Below are 8894 nucleotides of genomic sequence, written 5' to 3' on the forward strand. Positions count from 1 at the left end.
CGCCGATCGCTTGCGCCTGCCACCCTCTCCTCTCCCACTCAGTCTCTCTCTCCTATGTGCGCGTAGAACGAGGGAGTGTGAATGAATAAAAAAGGGAGATAATCTGGCTACTGTACATTATCAGACAATACTTGGGTCCTGTTTGTTTTTCACTATCATAGCATAGCACACAATTCCCGAGAAAAGAATCTTACATGCATAGAGCACTAAACGAATTTTATTTGCAAAACTTTTTCACGGATGGGTGTAACTTTTCGCGACGAATCTAATGATAATAATTAATCGATGATTAGCTACAGTGATGCTACAGTAACCATCCTCTAATCGTGCGGTCAAAGGCCTCATTAAGTTCGTCTCGCGAAGTAGTACAAGACTGTGGAGTTAGTTTTGTAAATTACCTTTATTTAGTACCCCTAATTATTGATCAAAATTTTTGTGCTACTTGTGCTACTATCAACCAAACAGGGCCTTAGCTTATAGACAAGCTTATTGGCCATGCTCTTACTACTCATCCCTGCCATGCACTTCTGCCGCGCTGCGTGCTGCACAAAGAACAAATTACTTGCACATCAGAAATTCTTACAGTATATACAATTCATGCCTGTTGTCTGACGAGTCCATTTTTCTGACCATCGGAGCATACATACATGGCTATAGCTAGCTCCTCATAATCTTGTCATCAACACAGCAATAAAACACTAGTTATATATGTAGTACATGCATGGAAAGCCTGCACTCTGTTGCTCTCCTTCCTAATTAAGAACAAGAAACCCTTAATAATGTGCTATTACTCCTGCTGCAAAATGAAGGTAGTGCAGCAGCGTGCGTCGTCGGAGCTGCATGTATTGGGCAATGTGATAGCCGCTGCATCCGGCTGTCCGGCGTTCGGTTACGTGTCCCTGTCTAGCATTACTGTACAAGAGCAGATAGCTATACGTCCTTGTCCTCCTCTTTAAACCAGCCTCTTTTCCCGTCGATGCAGGCGATGTCGTCGATATGATCAGATCCTCCCCTCCCGTAGGTCGCGTATGACTATGGTATGGGCGTATGGCTCCCCATCCCTACTTGATCGGATAGGCTACCCTCCCTCTGCATGCAGCAGGTCGGTCTCAAGGCACCATGCCCTAGTGCCCTAGCTCGCCACCACCTACTAGGCTACTACCACCACCACCATATGTATCGACCGTCTAGCTAGACCAAGAGATGCCCATCGTTTGCATACTCTCTCTGTTTTTTATTTACGTATCGTATTAAGTTTGCCCTAAGTTAAATTTGACGAACTTTGACCAATTTTATAGAAAGACATACTAACATATATAATACCAAATTTGTTTCATTGAATTCACCAAACAATATAGGTTTGATTTAGAACAAACCTAATATTAACTAAAAATGGAGGGAGCGAGTGTGCGCGCGCGCTTGTGTAAGGTTTAGCTTGTTCATTCTTTGTCCAAAATTAATTAATTAAACGAGTATAGACAATCCATGGTGCACCCACGCACTGCACCCACAGCATGCAACAGGCTTATTGTCAACAGTGGTGCAAGGGGACAGGAAGAAGAGAGTTTGGAGTGTGCGTGCGTGGATCGTCGAATTTCTCAGCATCTGTACGTTGCGCATTCAATTCAAAACTACTGTTATACTAGTATGTACTACATACAGTAGCTAGGCCTCGCTCCCTCCTCGATCGACCGAGATTTAGAAATAAAAAAAATAAAGATGATTTGTTTTTTTTTCTGCCAGCATCATATCAAATATAATCACCTGTATTCAGGCAGGAGGCAGCCGGCCTGTTGGCAGGGCCCTTTTGCGTCTATAGTCGCTTCAGGCTCCTCTTGGTCCGTTCCCAACAGGCAACACAGCGGCATCACCCTGCCACTGTGTCTGTATGTACGCGTTCTGCCCGGCGGCCTACGCATGAAGTACCTCTGCTGACCCGACGATCAGGCCCGGCCACGCGCACATGAATGTACAGTACAGTACAGTGCTGCTCGATCGATAGATACGATCTCCGGTGTGTGTGAGACTGTGAGTGTAGTGACCGACCGACCGAGCTGTCTAGCTACCTCTTCCATGGATCGGATGCATGTAAAAACAGCTAGCGTACCAGCACAAGGCAAGCAGCCAGCAACTAGCTAGCTAGCGTGTGATCTGAGACCGAGAGAGACGGATAGATCGATCAGCAGGTGAGGTCGTCGTCACGTCAGGTGGTTGGCACCGAACAACACAAAGAGGGGAAAAGGGCCGGGCTGCATGCTGGACGCGGCTGATCACCGATGATGTGGCAGTTGACACTTCACTGGCGGCTGGTGATCGATGACTGCACTGCACGCACGGTAGCTTTTTTGCATTGTACGAGCTAGCGCCAACACGTAGTGCATGGATGGGTCCCTGCACTGCACTGAATGCATGTGGTTCATGGCCGGCCGTGGCCGTAAAAGGTGAAACGCCGTGTTTGGTTTACTTTTGGTGAATTTTTTTTCCAAGGAATCTTGCATGCATGGCACATTAAACGAAGTCTATTTGCAAAAATTTTACACAGATGAGTGTAAATTTGCGAGCCAAACCTAATGAACCTAATTAGTCCATGATCTGATACAGTAATGCTACAGTAACCGTGCTCTAATCATTCTCTAATCGTACGGTCAAAGGCTCCATTAGCTACAGTACTTACAGTACTATGGGTGTGGCGATAGTTTTGTAATTTGACTTTATTTAGTACCTGTAATTAGTGGTCAAAACTGTGGAAAACGCGGCCAGGCGGACATCACATCACGTCAGCAGTGGAAGGACGGGATCAAGCATGCATGCGTGTCTCCTGCATCCTCTCTCCTCGATCTCGATCTATGGCCGCGCCATGCATGCATGCACACCGTACCGGAAGAACAGTGGACGAAACATGGCCTTGTTCTTCGCTATTCATGCACTTTCACTCTGGTGCGGGTCCCGTCGTCCAATTCAAAAAAGAACCAGTGCGTCGGCCTGGCTTTGCAAAAAAAAAAAAAACATTGTTTACTTGTTGCAAATAAACCACACGTGGTAACCAATAAGTAACTTTTATAAAGCTGATTGGCGCTGTTTAATTATTGGATCGACAGGCTCTGAAGCATGCAGAGGAACAGATGATACTACTCATACTCGCAGGAGGCACGGATGCGCGGAACCGGAGGAGATCCATCATCCATCCATCCTCGGGAAGGGCCAAGAAAGAAAATCCAGGTGTTTTGGTTGGACTGGAGTGGCTGGCGTTCGTTGGATTCCCCCGGCCGGATGCATGCAATGCACCTATTCGCGGCACAAGTGCTGAAGCGAATGATGAATCCCGGCGGCCAACCCTCGGTCGCATCTTCGTGTGTAGCTAGGCTTGACGTACTTTATTGGCGCGTCTGCTGCCCGCATCGTCGTATCCTCCATTAGAGCATGGCCAATAAAAGCGACAAGCGGCTTGGCTCAAAAACTCCATGTCACCAAAGCTGCGGACGGGTGGTGGAGACTTTAATGCGCTGGGCGCTCGAGCTGCGACGTGGAAGAACTCAAGTGGAGGAGCAGTGGCCAGCTGCCTAAATAGTGCGATGAACGGTGGAAGAGCTTGGCGACGGAAGCCGCGACAAGCTTGGCACTCTCTCTCCTCCAGCTCAGTCAGGCAGCTGATGTGTTAGGCGAAACGCCCATTGCTGTACCTGCCCTTATACAGTTCCATCTCTAATGATCTAATCTCATACAGTCGACCATCTTCGCGCCTTCCGGCATCTTGATGTACTACTAGCTAAGCTAAGCTAAGCTAAGCTAGCTGCAGTAGTAGCCAGGAAGCAAGCAACTGCTACCTGTAGCGTATAATTAAGAGACCTCCTCGTATGTTCGTACGTGCATGCACACCACAATAGACATTAGACAGATCGGATGATCGAACCTCGTCAGAAGAAGTGATGACGACGCCGGCCCGGCCCTCTGTTCTCTCTCAGCAGGGGCCAGGGGGGTCGGAGCCACCAGCAGGGACGCAATCAATCATGCATGCAAGCTAGGCCCGGGCCTGTAGTACCTACCTGTACATGCCCGACCGAAACTAACAAAGTCATTGCAACAGGGGAGGATCCGATCCACCACGTACCAGCTAGCTACTCGTAGTAGCACGCAAGCATCCGTGCACGATCGACCACCGTTCGGGACCATGCATGCCGGCCGGCCACTAGCTCCATCTAGCTACATACCGGCCTTCTGTCACGTTCATTATTTAATTTGACACATTATATTCCATCGACGATATGATGACGCACAGGCTAGCTGTAGCAACTACTAGCTAGGATCGTATAGCAGAGTAGTGCATGGTGCCAATGCGATGGAGAGCAGAGGCTGAGACGACGAGCGGCCCCTGCTGCTGCTGGATCGATCGATCGCTAGCAGCTGATGCCTACTAGCTTGGGCCTCCGATCCTGGAGCCCCTGCTGCGCGGCCACATGATCGATTCAGGTCGCTAGTTATTAGATACCATCGCCATCGCGTATGATCAGGCAGACACTAGCCTTTTGCTTCTGGATCCATTCGTCCTCAGCTGCCGGGGTGGCTTGGCTGGATATAGGCTAGCATGATCACATACACTACATATATCTGACAAAGATTCAGAACAAATATACAGTCTTTACAACGACACAAGTTTTCATTCAGACGACGACCGGCGCCGGGTCAGCCTTGCAACCAGCTGCTAGCTACTGTCTTCTTATTCCCCGGGCGCTTCTTTGCAAATCAATGGACGGAGACTCACTGAATGCTTGCTTTATTTCTGCCTGCCTTACTGCATGCGCGCATGATCCAGGCCGTTATTGCTAGCAAGCTCATGATCCATCAGTCACCAGCACGTACCCAGCTTTTAACTTCTGAATCGAATCAATTCTCCAGCTGTGCCAAGCATGCAAGGGTTGTGCATGACAAGGATTCAGACAAATTTATAATGCGCTCTCCAGGATGATGGGCTAGCTGCGTGGCGTCCTGATCAGGTCAGAGCGTGGTGCTCTGGAGTCTGGATTAATATATGGATCATCACTGAGAAGTCAACAACTGGTCGAGAGAAAACAACACAGATACTTGCATGCACAAAGTGTCAAGACGGATCAGTACAAACATAAAATATATGTGTGATTTAGCATCTATCGCACTCGCAAAGTAACCCATTCCTCTTTTGGTGCTGTTCCTGCAAAATTCGGAGTGGTGAATCTTGCGGAGCACGACAAGCTAAGGTTTTTTTTTTTTGCAAAACACAAATCTGGTACTATGTTTTATGGGTTTTGCTGGATAAATATCGGGTCATCCCTGATATTTAGGAACAGAAATAAAGGTCACTGCTTGTATAATAAATAGAAGAAAAGTGGTGCCGTGTCACGATTGAAGCTGAGATAGATATTTATTCTCTTCTCACCTCCTAGGATGCTGAGAGAGATATTTTGCAATTGAAGGCCGTGACAAAGAGGAAATATCCAACCCAATCCATTGAGATCAATTCATTCATTTAACTGTTGTAGCAAACTATCATAACATATAAAGGGAAAAGAACACAATCCTTCCTCTGATCAGGACGGATAACCACACTTTGAAGGTTTCAATAGGAGTAGTATTGTTTTTAGAGGGAGTGAGGGGGGAGACTTAAACATCTAAGATTTGCCATTCAAGCGTTTAGCAACATAACCTGGTGTATTTGTTTCTTATTGGCATGGTTAGACTGAGGTAGCAACTGCAAAATCTTATTGCCATGTTCCAACATCAATGTAGTTTAAGTAATTATTCTTGCAATTGCAAAATCTTATTGGCATGTCCAACATCAACATAGTTTGAGCAATTATTCTTGAACGGTCTAAGCGTGGAGGGATTAAAAAAAAGTTTTTTTATAAAAAATACCTCCAAATAGTCTTAGCCAAGATTGCAAGAACTAAGACAACGTGTTAGGTCATCTTTTCGAGCATAAGTTCTTCCAACTTCACCAGCAATTAAGACTCTACACACCCTTCCTAGTCTGAATATGCCTCCATAGGCTGCTATCTCACCTACGTTCAGCTCACGATCTGTCGATTTAATTTTTAGAATTTAAATAGAGATAAATGGCATTAAATCCTTAGGAATTATAACAAGATTACTTATTACCCGTATAATCCAAGGCAGGTGATGCATCCTTCGATATTGAACTCTTTCATATCTAACTTTGTACCATTGACTTTAGGTTACAAGATTTGGCAGTTATCAGTATTAATTTCTACTCATATAAGAAAAACATTTTAGTCACTAATAACAGTTGTCACTAATAGCAGTATCAGTTTAACAACCACTAACTACAGAACTGCAAACAAATTACCTTCTGCATAGGGCTTAATATGTGATCATACTCAAAGCCAAACAACTAGACCTTTGCCGCATACCTCTTGTAGACTTTGTCACCAGCAGCGTTGGCACGCAATCCCTTGGGGTCACGCCCTAGTACTTCATCTATTTTCGTCCAGCACCACTTCATATTGATTAAAGATCCGGCGATCATCTAGGTTGGGTAAACTTCCACCGACATTTGTCAGCATATGCCGCCTCTGCGGCCTCCTCCCATTCCTGCCCCCTCTACACCGCTTCCTCCTCTATTCCGACATCGCCACTGCAGCCTCCTCATCTCACTGTCTGGTCTCTTCCACTCATACACGCGACCCTCGCCAAGGACTCAAGGTGCTTAAAAAGCTGAGCGTGGGAGTGGGATGGCAGGTGCAGGTTGTAGGATGAATGCTGTACCTATTAATCGGCAGTGAGGGTGGGTGAATGCTGTGCTTTATTTATTTGATGCTGCACCTATTAATCGGCAGTGAACGGTGGGTGAATGCTGCTTTCAAAGGTCTGCAGTGACGGGTGGGTAAATGCTGGCCGGAGTTGTGATGGATAGATTATAATAACGAGACTTTCTCTTATGTAAATTGTTTTTAACCTCCATACCCTTAAATAATTGACTCGCACCTGTATGTCCTCAAATTTTCTTTACTCCAGTTCTCTTTTGGATGGAATGAATTGTACTGGTGGGTAAAGGAGTTAGGAAATGACAATTTTGCCCTTATGTGGAGGAGGTGCTTCACTTTTGAGTCTTTAACCTGTGGCAAAATTTGCTTCTGGACATCAATAAAACATGGCTTATGCCACAGGACACTAAAAAATTGTATCTTTGCTGAGGGCCATTATAATTCTATGTACATTTGCTGCAAGACATCATGACTCATATAATATTATTTTCTTCTCAAACAGATCACAAAACACATGATTCTGGACATAAATACCCCTGCCCATTAACCAGATCATATTGCACTCAATAAAGCATGCCCAGCAACATATAATAGGGTTTCAACCCAATTTGACTATCAAGTACAGCGACACAACATAACATGGTTTTCAACCATATTTGGCTATCAAGTACAGCAACACAAAACAACATGTTTTACTCCAAATCCACATATTACAGGTCCATAGCTGACAACCTTCAACCTATTTTTTCTTGGACCTAACAACCTTCAACTTTTTTGCCTTCCCCTTCTCAATAACAACTGGAGATGTGGATGCACATTCAAAAGGCTCTATGGTGCCTTCAACTTCTAGCATCTTATGAAACAAATGTCACCAGCAGCATTCAACTTGACAAATGTCAGCATCTTATAAAAAAAAGATGATGAATTGTCACATATGACTAATTTAGTTCATTTGTTGAAACAATTCTTGCATTCATTTGTAGAGTTCCTTCTTCGCCATCCTATGATTCAATGGTTCATTTATTAGGTGACTTGGCCTTTGCACCTCCCTTCTTCAATCCCAAACTCTTTTTTATGTGAGTTTTTAGAGGCAGACTGAAGTTTATACAGTTAAAACAGAGACCGGAATCTGTATCATATGAAATATTGTCAGCATTCTTATGTGAGTTGTCAGAAGCATTTTCATCCATAGTAATACGATTTACCATCCCCCACATAACTAACACGTTAGCATAGGACCAATAGAATTTGGTCAGTCGATTCTAAACACATGACAAAATAGAAAGGGAATTACTAGCACCCGAATGTCCGATGGGAATTTTTCATCGGACGCTCCGTGAAACATTAAAAATTATCCATTCCACGAAGAATAATCTCGTGCAACATAAAAAAATATATGATAAAACAGTAAGTCACTAGCAGCAATTTGAGTATGTTTTAAGAAATATTCCCACTGCAACAAATGAAAATATTTCACGCAACATCTTATCTAGGAGTCACACCTTTGCAAAAACTGGATAGTGAAACATCCAAAAGACCTTTTGCAACATCGACAAAAGGATAACGGAACATTTAAAATAAATACCTATAATAGAGATGAGAATAAATACAATACTGGAACACTCGAAAATAAGGAGTTGTTGCTACAAAATTCGGAGCGGTGAATCTTGCCGAGCACGACATGCTAAGGCCTAGGAGCTCTGTGCCAGTCAATTTGACCTGTCTTCGAGGTTCACTGTATACCAGTCAATTTGACCTATAATTGACAAAGAAAAAATTTAATCAGTAATTATCAGAAAACATATCGGTTGGGATTCTGAATAGTTCCAAAAAAGGCATCGGCCAAACTATCCGATATATGCGCATAGCTATTGGCTATAAAACTGATTTACAAATAACAACTAGAACAAAAAACGAATATAGTTGCAAAGGGATGCATCCAACTCATTAAACTCAACTTATCGTCACCATTAGTCGGACCAGACCTAAACGAGACAGTCTGATACATGGAGATAAATGAAGCGAATCACCTGATAAGATTAGTTGTAACAAGGTACAAGATTTGACCAATTTTTAGCATCAAACGAGGATTACTAAACCTATCGGCTATCAAAATTCTGCAAAGAAAGAGATTAAATA

The sequence above is a fragment of the Panicum virgatum genome, chromosome 5K, assembly GCF_016808335.1.
Source record: "Panicum virgatum strain AP13 chromosome 5K, P.virgatum_v5, whole genome shotgun sequence".
Classification (NCBI taxonomy): Eukaryota; Viridiplantae; Streptophyta; class Magnoliopsida; order Poales; family Poaceae; genus Panicum; species Panicum virgatum.